This window comes from Kogia breviceps, chromosome 1, assembly GCF_026419965.1.
Source record: "Kogia breviceps isolate mKogBre1 chromosome 1, mKogBre1 haplotype 1, whole genome shotgun sequence".
Taxonomy (NCBI): domain Eukaryota; kingdom Metazoa; phylum Chordata; class Mammalia; order Artiodactyla; family Physeteridae; genus Kogia; species Kogia breviceps.
The window spans coordinates 179,429,282-179,446,628 of record NC_081310.1 but is presented as its reverse complement, the minus strand read 5'-3'; the positions used below and the strand labels follow the sequence as shown (position 1 = coordinate 179,446,628).

The 17,347-nt window shown below is 45.1% G+C and overlaps 1 long non-coding RNA gene across 1 annotated transcript in view; it reads right to left on the bottom strand.

The window, feature by feature from the left end:
- Positions 1–330: 330 nt before the first annotated feature.
- LOC136792732 (uncharacterized) overlaps positions 331–17,347 on the bottom strand; it is a 28,192-nt gene continuing 11,175 nt past the window's right edge. The window contains exon 3 of the long non-coding RNA XR_010837007.1: positions 331–1,745. This is a non-coding gene — a long non-coding RNA (uncharacterized lncRNA). The remainder of the gene's footprint in view (positions 1,746–17,347) is intronic.

Genomic DNA, 17,347 nt, shown 5'->3' with positions numbered 1-17,347 from the left:
GGCATGCGGGAGGGCGGCCCCCATACTCTGGACTCCACGGAGTGGGCTTGAGGAGACCCGATTCTGGCCCGGATTCAGCTCCCACTTCTCTGGGTGATTTTGTGCAGGTCGCCTTCCCTCGCTGGGCCTCAATTTCCCCATCTCTAAAATGGAGACATCGGTGTCCAGCACAGTTCATTAGTTTTCCAGGTTGAAGTCCCTGGTTTCTGGCCCTGGTGCTGGCGGATGACACCAAGACACTCCCCCTTCCCCCTTAGCCTAATTCTCCTGAGCCTCTAATAGCAGGTCAGTCAGGCTCACCGCGCCCACCCCACCCCCGGCCCCTGGCACATTCTCCCCCCATCCCCAGAGATAGCTGGATGTGTACTTCTGGAATTCTCAACCCAGGGCAGGCTCAGCCCTGGGGATCTGCTCCATGACAGAGGGACGTTAATAAAGAGATAAAACCCTATACTACCCTCCAGGGCAAACATGAAACACTTTTTATTAAAACCAAGATAGATACATCTATCTGGAGTCACATGAATTTTACAGATAAACATGAGCTCAAAGGACTTTCCACTCGCCCCTGACTCATTCGCCTCTGACCCCCAACCCCCAACCTCACCCCCTGAACCTTCTACATGGAAAAGATCTTTGGAAGCACAGGGCTATGGGCTCATCCCCATCGTTACCCCCTAGCAGCTGTGCAACCTTGGGCAACTTGTGTTGCCTCCCTGGGCCTCAGTTTCTTCATCTGTTAAATGGGCAGAGATGCTTTGGATGAATTGGAACTGGGGCCCATGTTCTCCTGGCAGGTAGACTTAGGCAGCATCCCTTCCATACGTATATTTTCTTCATTATTCAAATACATTAGATTAAAGGAGAAGAGAAGAATTTGTTTCTGGAGGCAGGTGCCTGTGGGTAAAGAGGGAAGCGATGGTTGGTGGGGGGGGGGCGAGGGGAGAAGCAGCTGCCTGCATCGTGCTCTTTCTCTTTCTGGCCACAGGGATAGTTCTCCGATTCCATGGGGAGATAGGTAAAGGCCAGAGCTTGGCTGTATTCATGACACATTGTGTGAGCCTCAGCTTCTGAGCAGTGCGGCTCAGGGGCCAGGTAGCATCCAGAGACAAGAGATGCGGCATTCTCCCCAGAGCAGGCCACCCGCCCAGCACCTCCTGGGCCTTCTGGGGTCACTGCTTGTTGGAGCAGGGAGAGACCTCAGCCCTCAGCAGAGGCGCAGGCTCCCGGAGACACCACCACTGGTGGCAGAGGTGGGAGGCCCCGGTGATGGCTTGCAGGGGTCAGCAGTCCAGGAGGAGGGCAGAGAGGACAATGAGGGTGATGGGAGCCCTAAGCATGTGTCCCCGCCCACCGTGGATGCTCAGAGCTAACAGGGGAGATCCAAGAGGGAAGTGAGGTTCTATGGTCCTCGGGTAGGTGCAGGGCGGTTGTCTGATGTTAATGTGGCCCCTTTATTTCTTGCTCTGAGACATTCTGATTATAGGAATAGTCTACCCTTCCCAGAGCAGCAGTTCCGAGGGACATGGAGTGCTGAGAGATACCAGCAGGTGTTTTCTATGATCAGATCGGTTTGTATAACTGTATTAGTTTTTTGCTACGTAGTCATCTGGAAATCTCAATGGGGTACAATAGCAAACGTATTTTCTTGCTCACGGCAGGTGAGAGGGATCTTCTTCAGGGTGTAGGTGGGCTCCGGTCTGTCCTCAGGTCCTTCTTGAGCCAGCAGCTCCCCTGGGCGGGCTCTTCCGTGACGAATGAAGAGAGCAAAGGAGGGGTGAGCAGGAACATTCGACTCTTTTTCAAATATTTTGTCTTAAACATTTAAAAATATTTACAGACAGTAAAATCCACCCTTTGTTGGTGTACAGGTCTCTGAGTTTTAACACATGTGTGGATTAGTGTCACAACCACCACTCTCAGGACACAGAACAGTCCACCACCTCCAAATTCCCTTGTGTGCCCCTTTGTGGTCACACTATTTCCCCACCTCTAAGCCTGGTAACCCCTGGTCTGTTCCTCATGCCTATAGTTTTGCCTTTTCCAGAATGTCACACAAATGGAAACACACAGCATGTAGCCTTTTGAGTCTGGCTTCTTCCACTTGGCATAATTATTTTGACATCTATCCATGTTGTGTGTGTCAGTAGTTTGGCCCTCTTTACTGCTGAGGAGTGTTTCACTGAATGGATGTAAAGGCTTCCCTTGGTATCTGAGGAGGATTGGTCCAGGATCCCCGTGGATACCAAAATCTGAGGATGCTCAAGTCCCTTACATAAAACGGTGTAGTATTTTCCTAGAACCTATGTACATCCTCCCATATACTTTTTCATCTCTAGATTACTTATAATACCTAATACAGTGTAAATGCTATGTAAAAACTTGCTGGTGTGCAGCAAATTCAAGTTTTGCTTATTGGAACGTTCTAGAAATTTTTTTTTCCTAACATTTTTGATTTGCATTGACTCCATGGATGTGGAGCCCGGGGATCTGGAGGGCTAACTCTACCCGGGTTTTTATTCATTCACCTGTTTAAGAACATTTGGGTTGTTCTCAGTTTGGGGCAATGGTAAATAACGCTGCTCTAAACATTCATATACAGGCTTTTGTGTGAAGGTAAGTTTTTATTTCTCTAGTGCAAATACATAGTAACAGTACGGCTGGGTCATGTGGTAAGTGCATGCTCAACACCACAAGAAACTGCAAAACTGTTTCCCAAAAGGACTGGACCATTTTGCATGCTGACCAGCACTGCATTGAGAAGTGCTGACATGCTTGTCAGCACTAAGTATTGCCAATTTAAAATAAATTAATAGCCATTCTAGTAGATGTGTGGTGGTATCTTTTTTTTTTTTTTTTTTGCGATACTCGGGCCTCTCACTGCCGCGGCCTCTCCCGTTGCGGAGCACAGGCTCCGGACGCACAGGCTCAGCGGCCATGGCTCACGGGCCCAGCCGCTCCGCGGCATGTGGGATCTTCCCGGACCGGGGTACGAACCCGTGTCCCCTGCATCGGCAGGCGGACTCTCAACCACTGCGCCATCAGGGAAGCCCGGTGGTTTCTTATTATGGTTTTATTTCATGTTTCCCTAATGGCTCGTGATGTTGAACGTCTTTTCATGTGCTTATTTTCCATTCAAATGCCTTCTTTGGTGAAAAATCTTTTGTCTTCAAATCTCTTGTCTATTTTTTCAATGGGTTGTTCATTTTTATATTGTGTTTGGAGAGTTCTTTATAGATTCTGAACACAAGTTCTTTGCTGGATATGTGATTTGTAATATTTTCCTCTAATCTGTCCCTTGTCTTTTCTTTCTATTACCAGTGTCTTTCACAGAGTAAGTTTTTAATTTTGATGAAGTCCAATTTATCCATTTTTTTCTTTGATGGATCATATTTTTGATGTCACATCTAAGAGCTCTCTGCCTAACTCAAATTCACAAGGATTTTCTCCTATGTTTTCTTCTAAAGTTTATAGGTTTACATTTTATATTTAAGTCTATGATCGATTTTTTTTTTTTTTTTTGGCGGTACGCGGGCCTCTCACTGCTGTGGCCTCTCCCGTTGCGGAGTGCAGGCTCCGGACGCGCAGGCTCAGCGGCCATGGCTCACGGGCCCAGCCGCTCCGCGGCACGTGGGATCCTCCCGGACCGGGGCACGAACCCGCGTCCCCTGCATCGGCAGGCGGACTCTCAACCACTGCGCCACCAGGGAAGCCCCTATGATCGATTTTGAATTAATTTTTGTGTAAAGTGTGAGGTATGTTTCGAGGTTCAGTTTTTTTGCACACAGATTCCACCATCACTTGTTTAAAAGATGATCCCTTATCTATTGAACTGCCTCTGCACCTTTGTCAGACATCAACTGACCATATTCTTGTGGGTCATTTTTGGGGTCTCTGTTCCATTCCGCTCATCTATATGTTTATCCTCTCACTAATACCACACTGTCTTAATTACTATAACTTTATAGTAAGTCTTAAAGTTGGGACAATTGAGTCTTAAGAATTTTGTTCTTATTTTACAAAATTGTTTTGACTCAGTTCCTTTGTCTTTTCATATAAATTTTGGAATTAGCTTGTCTACATCTGACAAAATATTTTGTTAAACTTCTGATTGTGGTTATGTAAAATCTATAGAATAATTTGGGGAGAATTGACATATTAACAGTAATGAGTCTTCCAGTCCATGAAAGTGATATGTCTCTCCATTTATTTAGGTCTTTGGTTTCTTTCATCAGTTTTTTTTTTTTTTGTAGTTTTCAACATATAGATCCTGTACATATTTTGTTACATTTATACCTAAGTATTTCTAATTTTTTGGAGCTATTGTAAATGGTATTGTTTTAAAATTTTTGATTTCTAGCTGTTCATTGTAGTACATAGAGATTTTCATATGTTAACTTTGTATACTATGGCCTTGCTAGAACTTCTTAGTTCTAGGAAATTTTAAAAATAGATTCCTTGGGATTTTCTACATGACAGTCATGTCACCTGTGAATAGGGACAGTTTTACTTATATTTTTCAGCTTTATTGAGGTATAACTGACAAAATGTGTGTATTTTAAAGTGTGCTACTTGAAGTTTTGATATATGTATACATATATTGTGAAATCATTCAATCTGTATGTCTTTTTCCCCCTATTAGACTGCCTAGGACTTTTAGTACAAAGATGAATAAGAATAGTGAGAGCTGACATTCTTATCTTGTTCCCTATCTTAGTAGAAATGCCTTCAATGTTTCACTATCAAGTATGATGTTAACTGCTCTACCTTGCCATTATAGTGCAAAAGCCGACGTGGACAATACATAAACGAGTGGGCATAGCTGGGTTCCAATAAAGCTTTATTTATTGACACTGAAATGTGAATTTCATATAATTTTATATATTATGAAATATTATTCTTCTTTTGATTTACCCTTACTATTTAAAAATATAAAAACCATTCAGAGCTTGTGGCTCATATAAAAACACCTGGCAGGCCAGATTTAGCCTTCAGGACATCCTTTGCCAGCCATCGCTCTAGTCTATTCTTCCATGTTTTCCCCCTAAATGTAAATACTATTTACATTTCCCCCCAAATGTAAATAGAGATGCATTAATTTTTTTCCAGTTTTCTTACTTTAATAATTTTAATGACATCAGAACATTTAACCCACAGATATAGAAAACAAACTTCTGGTTACCAAAGGGGAAAGGAGGGGGCAGGGATAAATTAGGAGGTTGGCATTAACGTATACATACTATTATATATAAAATAGATAACCAACAAGGACCTATTGTACAGCACAGGGAACTATATGCAATATTTTGTAATAACATATAAGGGAAAAGAATCTGAAAAAGAAGATATATATATATATATATAGATATAGATATAGATATATAGATATATCGGAATCACTGTGCTGTACACCTGAAACTAACATGACATTGTAAATCAACTGTACCTCAATTAAAAAAAAATTTGAAAACAAGTATGATGTTAGCTGTAAATTTTCTGTAGATGCCCTTTACCAGGTTAGGGAAATTCATTTTTATTCCTTGTTTGTTGAAAGATTTTTAAAAAATCATGAGCATATATTGAATTTTGTCAAATGTCAAAATGTCTTCTGCATCTGTTAATATGATCATATATATATGTATATGTGTATATATATGTACGTGTATGTATATTTTTTCTTCTGTAGTCTGTTGACATGGTGGATAACATGGATTGATTCTTAAGTTTCAATCATATTCATTCCTGGAATAAACAAAATTGGCCATGATGTATTATTCTTATTATATATTCGTGGATTTGACATGCTAATATTTTATGGAGGATTTTTGCATCTATATTCACAAAGGAATATTAATCTTTAGTTTTCTTTTCCTATATGGTCTTTGTCTGGTTTTGTTATCATGGTAATGCTGACCTCATAAAGTGTGTTGGGAAGTGTTCCCTCCTTTTCTATGTTCTGGAAGAGATTGTGTAGACTTGGTATTATTATGTCCCTTAGATGTTGATAGAATTTGACAGTGAGACCATCTGTCTTCAAATTTTCTTTTTTGGAAGGTTTTCTAACTATAAATTTAATTTCTTAATAGACAGAGGGCTACTCAGATCATAAGATTCTTCTTGAGTGAGCTTTTATCTTTCAAGGAATTGGTCCATTTCATCTAAATTGTCAAATTTATAGGTGTAGAGTTGGTCAAAGAATTTGTTTATTCTCATATTAATGTCTGTGAGGCCAGTAGTGAAGCCCCTGCTTTCATTTACGGTATTGGTAATTTGTGTCTTCTCCCTTTTTTTTCTTGATCAGTCTGACCAAGGTTTATCAATTTTATTGACTTTTAAAAATTAACCAAATTTTGATTTTGTCTTTCTCTCTACTGTTTTTGTTTTTAATTTCATTGGTTTCTGCTTCTGTCTTTATTACTTCCTTCTGGTTGCATTTTTATTTTGCTCTTCTTTTTCTACTTTCTTAACATGGAGGCTTAGATTATTGGCCTTGAGATATTTCTTTTTTCCCTTAATCAAAGCATTTAACATAAAATTTCCTACCAACACAGCTGTAGCTACATCCCACAAATTTTCATTAAGCTTAAAATATTTTTTGATTTACCTTTAGACTTTTTTTGATCTATAGGTTATTCATAAGTGTGCTGATAAACTTCCAAGTGTTTGGGAATCTCCAGATATCTTTCTGTTATTGATTTATAGTTTATTCCCATTTTGGCCAGAGAACATACTTTATAGGATTTCAATTCTTTTAAATTTGTTACTTTGTTTTATGACCCAAGATATGGTCTATCTTCGTGAATATTCCATGTGCACTTAAAAAGAATGTTTTCTGGGCTTCCCTGATGGCGCAGTGGTTGAGAGTCCGCCTGCCGATGCAGGGGACACTGCTTCGTTCCCCAGTCCGGGAAGATCCCACATGCCCGCGGAGAGGCTGGGCCCGTGAGCCGTGGCTGCTGAGCCTGAGCGTCCGGAGCCTGTGCTCCGCGACGGGAGAGGCCACAACAGTGAGAGGAAATGACAATTAGGCTAAGTTGGTCATATTGTTGAGTTCTACTTTTACTGATTTTCTGTATACTTTTTCTGTCAATTACAGAGAGGAATGTTGAAGTCTCCAAATATAACTGTGGCCTTGTCAGTTTCTCCTTACGCTATATTTTGAAGCCTTTTCGTCAGCTCCATACATATTTAGGATTGCTATGTCTTCCTGGTAAATCGACTCTTTTGTCATGATGTGATATCTTGCTTTATCTCTGATAACTCTCCTGTTTCTGAAATCTACATTTTTCTGATATTAATAGCCATGCCAAGTTTCTTTTGATTAATGTTTGCATAGTACCTTTTTTTTACCAGCTTTTTACTTTTAATCTATCCGTATCTTTACATAAAAAGTGGTTTTCTTGTAGACAACATGTAGTTGGGTCTTTAAAAGAAATCCAATCTAGCAATCTCTCTCTTTCCATTGAGGTGTTTAGACGTTTTGCATTTAATGTAATTATTGATATGTTTGGATTTAAGATTGAGATATTATTTGTTCCTTGTACTTTTTTCCCATGATTTCCCCTTTCCTGACTTCTTTTGGGTTATTTGAATGTTTTTATTGTTCCCTTTAAATTAATATCTTGGTCTTTTTATTACATCTCTTTGTACAGATTTTTTTGGTGGTTCTCTAGGGATAACAATATACACACTTAACATACAATATACATACTGAATAGGCTACTTAAAATTAATATTTTACCACTTCAAGTGAAATTTAGAAATGTTACAATCCATTATTTCTTTTATTCTCCAACCTTTGTATTACAGTTGTCATAAGTTTTACATGTATATACTACCAGATAATGTCATAATTTTTGTTTTCAACTATCATGCGTATTTTGAAGTACTAAAGGGAGAAAAATAGTCTATTATTGTTACCCAGATGTTTACCAAGTCTGTTACTCTAGCTTCATTTCTCAAGTTCTGAGTTTTGCACTGGTACCATTTCCTTTCTATCTGAACTCCCTTTAGCATTTATTTCAGAGAAGGTCTGCTGGTGACAAATTCTCTTAATTTTCTTTCATCTGAGAATGTCTTTATTTTGCCTTCATTCCTGAAGGATATTTTTTAGTAGCTATAGAATACTGGGTTGACAGTAGTTTTCTTTTAATACTTTAAGAATGTTCCAAATATGTATAAAATGGATAACTAATAAGAACCTGCTGTATAAAAAAATAAATAAAATAAAATTAAGAAAAAAATGTTGGGCTTCCCTGGTGGCACAGCGGTTGAGAGTCCACCTGCCAATGCGGGGGACGCGGGTTCGTGGCCCGGTCCGGGAAGATCCCACATGCCGCAGAGCGGCTGGGCCTGTGGGCCATGGCCGCCGAGCCTGCGCGTCGGGAGTCTGTGCTCCGCAATGGGAGAGGCCACAACAGTGAGAGGCCCGCATACAGCAAAAAAAAAAAAAAAAAAAAAAAAAAATTCCACTGTCTTCTAGCTCTATGAATTCTAGTTAGAAATCCATAGTCATCTGTATATATTTTTCTCCTATATGTAAAATGTTGTTTTTCTATGGTTGCTTTCAAGATTTTTTTCTTTGTCTTTGGTCTTCAGTAACTTGATTATGATATAACAAGGCATGATTTTCTTTGAGTATATCCATTTTGGGTTTGCTGAACTTCTTGAATTCGTAAAATAATGTCTTTCTACAAATGTGAGAAGTTTATATCCATTATTTCTTCAAATACTTTTTCTGCACTGATCTCTTTCTTCTCTCCTTCTGGAAAGACTTCAAAGACACAAATGTTAGACCCTTTGATATTGCCTCACAGTTTCCTGAGGCTCTGTTCATTATTTTCAAATTCTTCTATCCCCCCCATCTGTTGTTTATATTGGATAACTTTTTTTTTTTTTTTTTTTGCGATACGCGGGCCTCTCACTGCTGTGGCCTCTCCCGTTGCGGAGCACAGGCTCCGGACGCGCAGGCCTAGCGGCCATGGCTCACGGGCTTAGTTGCTCCGCGGCATGTGGGATCTTCCCGGACCAGGGCACGAACCCGTGTCTCCTGTATCGGCAGGCGGACTCTCAACCACTGCGCCCGCCACCAGGGAAGCCCTGGATAACTTTTATTGATCTGTCCTCAGGCTAACTGACTCATTCTTCTGTTATATCCATTGCTTTATGGAGCCCATCCAATGAAATTTTAAATTTCAGTTATTGCTTTTTTCAGATCTAAATTTCCATTTGGTTATTTTTTTTCCCATTTTTAAAATTGTGGTAAAGTATACGTGACATAAAATTTACCACCTTAACCATTTTAAAATGTATAGTTCAGTGTTATTAAATACATTTATAATGTGCAACCATCACTCCCATCCATCTTCATTAACTCTTTCCATCTTGTAAAACTCTATACTCATTACATAGAAACTCCTCATTCTGACCCCCAGGCCCAGCAACCACCATTCTACCTTCTGTCTCTATGCTAGCGACTATGCCAAGCACCTTGTGTTAGTGGAATCATCCAGAATTTGTCTTTTGTGGCTGGTTTATTTCACTTAGCATAATGTCCTCAAGGTTTCTCTGCATTGTAGTATATGTCAGAATTTTCTTCTCTTCTTAAGGCTGAATAATATCATTTGGCTCTTTTTTAAGCTTCTATTTCTTTGCTGAGAATTTCTATCTTTCCATTTGTTTTAAGAGTATTTTCCCTAATTTCATGGAACATTGTTATCATAGCTGCTTTAAAAATCTTTGTCTGATAATTTCAACATGACTATCATTTCAGAATGGGCTCCTGTTGATAGTCTTTTCCCCTGCAAGTTGTTGAGATGTTCTGATTCTTTGTATATTGAATAATTTTGGAGTATATCCTGGACTTTTTGAAACTTTGGGGTTCTTTTAACATTTTGTGGAGAACTTTGATTTTTCTTTAAAAGAAAGCAGTTAGATTAGGAGGGTGCAGGCCACAAATCCTTACCCATCTTCTTTGGCCAGCAGGTTTAATTTCAGTTAAGTTTTCAAAGACTGCAATACTATCTGATTGTTCCCCAAATATGTGCCTCCCCTCCCCCAAGGGCACACTACATTGTAATTCAGTTCTTCAAGCCTTTAGTATATTGTTTTGGGTCAGTTACATACATGCCCAGCTTGTGTCCAGAACTTCATACACAGCATTATTGGATGGCTTTCTCAAGCTCCCCACTTCCCTGTGCTTTTCTCCCACACTCTCTGACTCCCAAGGGCCCCCTTACGTTGTAAGGTTCAGTTTGGAAATGCCATGGTCACTTGCACCCACATTCCATTGATCAAAGCAAGTCACACGGCCAAGCCAAGATCATGAGCTTGCCTGTTCTAGGGCTCTACAAATCCACACGGCAGAGGCAGGGAGCAAAAGATGGGAAACAAAAGTCCCACCTTCCACTGTAACACTGAGACTCAGAATCACAGAACACCCCGGCCTCAGATGGCTCAGCTGGGTTGCCCACAGTCCTCTAGATTACTGGTGCCACCTTTCCTTTAATGTCTTGTAAACTGGCTTGAACCATAGCTCAGGCTCTCTGAAAAGTCCAGGGCATTCCCAAAGAGGTCTACAGATTCCCCCTGGGCTTAGGGTCTCCTGATCACTGCTTCTCCTGGTTTCTTTTCTCTTCTCAGTTTTATCCATGTCCCTCCGTGCCTGTTCTCCTTTTTCGTTTTTTTCTTTTTTTTCGGTTCGCGGGCCTCTCACTGTTGTGGCCTCTCCCGTTGCGGAGCACAGGCTCCGGACGCGCAGGCTCAGCGGCCATGGCTCACGGGCCCAGCCGCTCCGTGGCATGTGGGATCTTCCCGGACCGGGGCACGAACCCGTGTCCCCTGCATTGGCAGGCGGATTCTCAACCACTGCGCCACCAGGGAAGCCCTGTTCTCCTTTTTCCACCTCCACCTGCACCCCAGCTTAGGACTCAAGTTTGCATAATCAAAAACCCTTGCTTTGCTTGACAGAGCAAAAAGCCATTTATTCTGAGCTTCTCTTTAGCCCCATAAAATGCCTGTGCATTTTTTTCCCCCTTCCTGTTAACTCAATGACATTCTGAGGCACAGCAAACCGCCTGTCTGGGTGAAGACATAAACTAAAGGGGACTAGCATAAAGATTTGTCCCACACCAACTCCTTTCTGGAGTTGTGGTGTTGGAGGAGTGTCTTTTCTTTCTTCCTGATGCTTGTATTAGCATAGGAGGGGCGCTGAGAAACACTACGGTGAGAAAGTCAGTTTACCGTTGTTTAGTTCAGCCTTTCCAAAACTTACTTGGCCATGGAACACCTCTGTCATGGAGCATCTATGAACACCTGAAATCTCAAGGTGTGGGACAGCCATTGAGAAAGGGGGGTGGTTGTGAGGATCAAAAGAAGGAAGCTGAGCCTCAGGTAGTTTTTGGTGATGCTGGTTCCCTTCCCTCTCTAGAGACCCCACCCTCTCAGTGACCCTGAAAAATTATCCAAATGAGGGAACTATTGAGAGCGAGAGAGGAGGCACTATTAATTATTACACCAGGGCAGTAGGCATATACTGGGCTGTCCTGGGCCAAGCGGGGCATAAGGTCCCCTACCCATTTGTGTTACAGCTGGTGGTAGCTGCAAATGAGCTCTGAGTTCTCTGTAGGTCTCAGTTTCCCCTGAGAATGAACCTCAGGGGAATGAGGGCCTCTTAGTTCATTTATTTTTCCATTTATTCAGTCAACAAATGCATAACAAAGCTTTCCTAGGAGCTAGCACTGTGCTGGGCCTTCAGGAGCCAACAGTGGGATGAGAGCCTCCCCACCTTCAAGGGGGTCACCATATAGAAGGGGAGACAGATGTGGGACTGTTTGGGGATCGTGGTCTCGGCTTCACCTTGACTTTAACCCTGAATCCCCGAACAGAGACCAGTCTAGAATGGTCTTTTGGTGGCACATCCTGGACTGTCACAGGAGGATGATCCCATAGCACCTGGAGCCTCCCCTCACCTGCACTGGTTCCAGCAACTTCCAGGCTGGAGTCCTAGGGAACTGGCGGAGGCACGGCCACCTCTCTCTCCCCCTGGGAGCGCTAATCACTACTCACCTGCTGCTCCGGGGAATGATTACCTGTCAAGGTTCATTTGAGCCCGTGGCTTCCTGGAGATTCTCCCTACCCGCTGCATCAGGCCGTCCTGATGGCAGCAGGGAAGTGAGAGGGAGGAAAATTACCTTCCACTGTACCTCACCACCTATCTCGACTGGCAGCCACAGCAACGGCTTGTGTCCTGCCAAGCCTGATAACAGAACTGTCATGGTCCGTGGACAGTCTGGCCCTGGGAGGTGTGTGGTGAGGATTCCAGGAAATTGAGATTGCTGGCGAAATAGGCCTCCTCAAATCAGATTGCCTTGCTGAGTGATTTCAGACTCGGCAAATTGCATCTTGAGCAGGGCCTGTTACTTTGCTTCCCTCGGTCCAATTATTAAAGCTTTCTTCAAAGACCATCACCACTAGAGACAGCTGGCTTTGGATTTGAATCTCTGTCTATGACCAGGCGCATAAGTGTAGATAAGTTACTCCCCAGGGACAATATTTCATGGGGATAATAACTGCATCAGTCAGGACCCTTTTGATTACAATGGAAAGAAAAGCAGAAGAGGAACTATAAGCTTATTAAATGAAACGTCCAGGGGAATTTCAGGTATGGCTGGATCCAGGCGATCAGATGAGGTCTTCAGGAATCCATCTTTCCCTGTAAGTTGACTATTAGTTTTCTCCTTTTTTTGCTTCCCTACCACACAACCCCTCTCTTCCTGGAGGCCCCCAGAGGTTTCAGCAGAAGGGAGAGCTTCACTAGCTCAGTAATTCCAAAAAAGTCTCAGGATAGAATTTCGTTGGTCAGTCCTGAGGTATATGTCCATCCCTAAGCTAATTGCTACGGCCAGAGGTTATGTGCAGTATTTCTAATTACTAATTGGCCAGGCTGACATTATGTGCCTATCTCCTGGAACCCAAACCACCAAGGACCTAGGAAGTGGGGGCAGTGGGTCCCCAAAGAAAAATGGAGGAGGCGGTACTCCAGAGAAAGAGGGAGTAGGTTTCAAGCCGGCAAAAATAGTCTCTTGATCGGGGAGAGATTGAAAATACTTACCAACCACTAGACCCAAGGAACTGACCAATAGGGTTGGAGGCTGCCAGAGCTGGGCAGGGCCCCAGAGGCCCCCGGCTGGGCTGCATGGTAACTAGTTACTGGAGGGTGAGGAGGTCTGAGGGTACCTGGAGAGGGGCTGGGGCACACGGGGCTCATGATGGCAACTGATACCAGCCAATAAAGGCACATTTCTGCATTTTTACCAACTGCTCTGCCTGCTCCAGTGCCTCTTGGTGAACATTCCCTGCTGACCGCAGCTCTGCCCAGACCACCCACCTCGTTCTCTCAGGTCAACATCTGCTCGCAGCTTTAGCAGCACCCTTAGGCTTATCCGTGCACACTTCCTCCGTAGATCTTTATTAGCACGCGTGGGCCACTGTTCAGAACAGCCTGCCCCACAGGCCACCAGCCTCGTAGGTGGACCTCGCCGCGGTGCCAGTGGCAGTGAGCGGTGGGCCCAGCATCTCCACGTTCTCCCAAGCAGGGTCTGGGCTGTTGTGTATTCAGTAACAGACCTCAGGCCGCCTTATCTGTGTCCGCCTCAAAATAGCTGATGTTTGCGCAGCACCTACTGGTGCCAGGTACAAGTCTAAGCACCTTCCCTGTGTTAACTCGTTGAATCCTCACAGCAACCTCGTGAGGGAGGAACCACGATTACCCCCATTTTACAGATGAGAAACCAAAGCACACGGAGGTTCAACAACTTGCTCAGGTCACACAGCTAGTTAGCGGCAGGGCTGAGACTTGAACCTAGGACGTCTGGCTCCTCGTGAGGATTAAACGGGACGATGGAGGCAGGAAGTGCAAATGCCTGGCACGGGGGCAGCACCCGGTGAAGTCACCTCTACTCTGATTAGCTCTTGGCTCGGTAAACTGGCACGGAGCACCTGCTGTATGTATGACCTGCGCCGGGGCCTGGGGTTTGGGGGTTTGAATCAGGAAACAGGATTCGCAACCCCCTGGGAAGAGACAGTCCAGCGGGAAGGAGGCGATACATGGACAAACATCACTGTTGAAGGGGAGGATCACAGGGAGGTTCAAGGCGTTGGGCTCAGAGGTGGCGTGAGATCCCCACCATAGGGAAGGTCAGGACGGGCTCCGCGGAGGGGGCCGCAGATGAATGGGGCCTGAAAGAAGAGTGTGCAGTCATAGGCAATGGAATTCTCTTGGTGGCAGGAATCAGAAACTCACTCAAGCTAACTTACACCCAGAGGGGGATCCAGGACCTGCGGTGGCCCCCCAGATCCAAGGTCAGGAGTGTGGTCAGACCCCAGAACGGAGAGCGGGGAGTGGGCAGAGCTGGGGGTCTCCCTCAAGGTCCTGGGTTTCTGCTCCTCTTACATGTCGTGGTCCCCTCCTGCCCCCCCACCAGCATCCTCCTTGACCAGGCCCATGACAGAACCCCGCAACAGACCCCTTGAGTTTATGCAGTTTATTACAGTTTACACGTTGTAGGTCTGGCCAAGGAAAGAATAACTCATGGGTCTAATACCATTTACTCCTGCCAGGCCCAGCTCTGGTCAAGGGAGCTGTGCTGGGAGCAGGGTGATACACAGAAAGGCTGTGGGTCCCATGGCTTGTGGGGGAGGGGGGGAGTGGAGACGGGGAGGCAAACTGGGAAGGCCGCCCAGGAGCCCCTCAGGGGGAGAATGTCGCCCCACGGTGACAAGGCCAGGTGGGCATTCTGGAGGCGGAAGGGGGAAGGAATATTGTCAGGAGCAGTTAGGATGACACAATGGAGTCATGAGAGGCAGCCGCAGCAGCTGGCCCCGTGCAGAGTCATTTCTATGCTCTTCCCCAATTAGACGTCACCTGAAGTAGACGCGGTGGCATCCTGGAGCATGATGAACCTGAGACATATTTGCTCAAGTTCACCCAGCTGGGGAGTGGCAGAGCCAGGATTCAGAGGCGGAATTTCCTGGTGCCAAAATTACACTGCCCACGTGCCCACACATCTGGATCACCCCCAGGTCAGCCCCCACTCAGGACGAAGTCCCAGGCCTCCGAGGCCTTGGCCTGATCTGGTCCCCACCCCATGTGACCTCCTCTCCCTCCATTTCTTCCTCACTCGGCTCCAGCCTCACTGGCCTCCTGGCCATGCCATGGCCACACCCAGTACAGTCCCACACCAGGGTCTTGGCCTGTGCCCTTCCCTCTGCTCCAGATGCTTATCCACCTGGATGCACGCGGCCCACCTGACTCAGGTCTCTGCTAGATGTTCCCCCACCGCCCCCAGATGGCCTTCTCTGAACACCCCGTCACCGCAGCCTCTCCATGGCTCCCTCCACCCCTCTGCTTTATTCTTCTCTATCACGTGTCCCTCTCTGACATCATGGGATCATATGCACATTGGTTTCTCTGGTCATTGTCCATGTTCTACAGTAAAATGCAAGCTCAAAGATTAGGCTCGTTTCGTTCACTGCTTTTTCCGGCTGTCTAGAGCATAGCTTGGCACACAAAAGACACTCAATAGCTATTTGTGTGCAAATCAACCTATTAAAGGGGGTGTCAACACCTCCGCTATACATGTATCATGATGATTACATTACATCCTGTATACATAGAACACATCATTGGCCTGACTCTGGGCAATTTCTCAATGAAAGTCATTATCATGACCTTCCCCACAGCTGTGCTCCTGCCCCAGGGTCCTGTGACTTTGCTAAAAGGCAGCAGCAGCCACCCAGTCGCCCTTGCTGAAAAGCTTGGTGTGGGAGTCACCAGCACCTCTTGCTCAGTACTCCTGCTCTCCACAAGGAAGGGTTGACTTCCCGGCCCCCTGTGGTTGTGGGGGGAGTAGTTGAGCAACTCATTCTGGCCAATTGTGAGCAAAAGTGCTTGCTATGGACTGAATTGTGTCCCCCACGCCCAGAATTCATATACTGAAGCCTGAACCCTCAATATGATGGTGTTTGGAGATGGGGCACTTGGGAGGTGATTAGGTTTAGATGAAGTCCTGAGGGTGGGACCCCTGTGATGGGATTAGTGTCCTTATAAGAAGAGATACCAGAGCTTGCTCTTGCTCTCCCTCTCTACATACTCATGCATGGAGCAAAGGTCATGTGAGCACATGGCAAGAAGGTGGCCGTCTGCCAACAGAGAGAGAGCCCTCACCAGACGCCAACCCTGCTAGCACTTTGATCTTGGACTTCTAGTCTCCAGAACTGTGAGAAATAAATTCCTGTTGTTTAAGCCACTCAATACTATTCTAGTATTTTGTTATGGCAGCTTGAGCCGACTGAGCCAGTGGTGTGTGCCAACTCTGAGCTGAAGCATTTGATATTAATGGGAGACCCTCCAGAGTTCTCTGTTGATTTGCTACAGTGACTGGCAATGTAGCAAATGGTGGCCACTCTGTTGGCCTAAGTCCCTGAGTGAAGACCATAAGGGGCAGAGCCTCAGCTGGGCCTCAAAGGACACAAAGCCTGAGTGATAGATTTTTGATCTTTGTTGATTTGGGAGCTATTTATTACTGCAGCAGAGCCTTCCTTGTCCTGACTGATAAAGTTACAGGGGCTGGGAAGGTTATCCCTCAATCACACATCAGAACAATATCTCTTTAGGATAAAGGAGGGCTTGCTGTTGCTGGATGAATTCAGGCCTCGTCACTTCTCTGGTTCCTGGAGAGGAATAGCAGCGTGGAAGCCAGCAGAGCCCTGGTTTCCACACCCAACTCCTCCACACACCAGCTGTGTGACCTTAGACAAGGCACTACCCTCTCTGTGGCTCAATTTTCTCTTCTGTCATGTGGGGATAACAAGAACTTCCTCCTCCCACCCTCTAACTCACACACAGGTTCTTGAGGTAATGAGTGTGAGAGCATAGCACAATTGTGGACCATTGATGAGATGAGGAGCCTGGACTGGCAACTGTTCTGGGGTCCCTGCTGGGCCCATGACACTGTGCCCTTTGATTTCCTGGTTCCTGCAGCCTCCTGAGAAGGGGGCCCTGGTCACTCAGAAACGTTAGCACCGCTCAGGTGAAGAGATGCAATGAATTGGCCGTGTCTCCTGATTCTCCTGCTGTCACGCTTAATGCAGGCTCCAAGCCTGGCCACTCAGTCACTGTCATGGAACATTCCAGAGCTAGCACCTGGGTCCTTCCCAGTAACGAGGCTCTTCTCGGAGACTCAGTCCTCACCCCAATCTTTTTTCTCTTTGCTCTTCCTGTCACATCCAGGAGAAAAGTGCTGTTCAAGTTGTCTGTCAGCCAGAGGAAAAGGGAAGCCTTGCTGAG